Here is a 512-nt window from a genome sequence, read left to right on the forward strand (position 1 = left end):
AAACTGAAATTTGAAAAAAGAAAATGCAAGAGTGGAGGGTGGGGCAGGTTACAATAAGGTAAGCAAGGAGAGTCACTGAGTAGGTGAGACTGGAGCAAAGCAATAAAGAAGGTGGATATCTGGGTAGGTGTCTTGGGAAAGAGCATTTCAGGCAAGAAGAAAAGCTCCAGCAAAGGCCCAGAGGTGAGTGCCTGGAGCATTAAGAAAGCAAAGAAGGTCAACAGGGCTGGTGTGGGATGACTGGAGAAGGGAAGAGTAGGAGATGAGATAAGAGAAAAAGCTGGAATGACATCCCTAGGCTAGGACTGTGTGTGCCTTTGTAAGAACTTTTACTCTGAGTGACACAGAACTCCCACAGGGTGGAACAGAGGAGGGCCATAATTTGACTCACACTCCCAAGGGTCATTCCAACCACTTTTTTGAAAATAGATAGTAGGAAAAAAGGCGGAAGCAAAGACACTCTGACAGAGGCTACCGCACAACTCAGGTAAGAGTTGTGATGCTTCCAGCAG

Source organism: Otolemur garnettii, unplaced genomic scaffold (assembly GCF_000181295.1).
Source record: "Otolemur garnettii isolate 467f Iridium unplaced genomic scaffold, OtoGar3 scaffold00085, whole genome shotgun sequence".
NCBI lineage: Eukaryota > Metazoa > Chordata > Mammalia > Primates > Galagidae > Otolemur > Otolemur garnettii.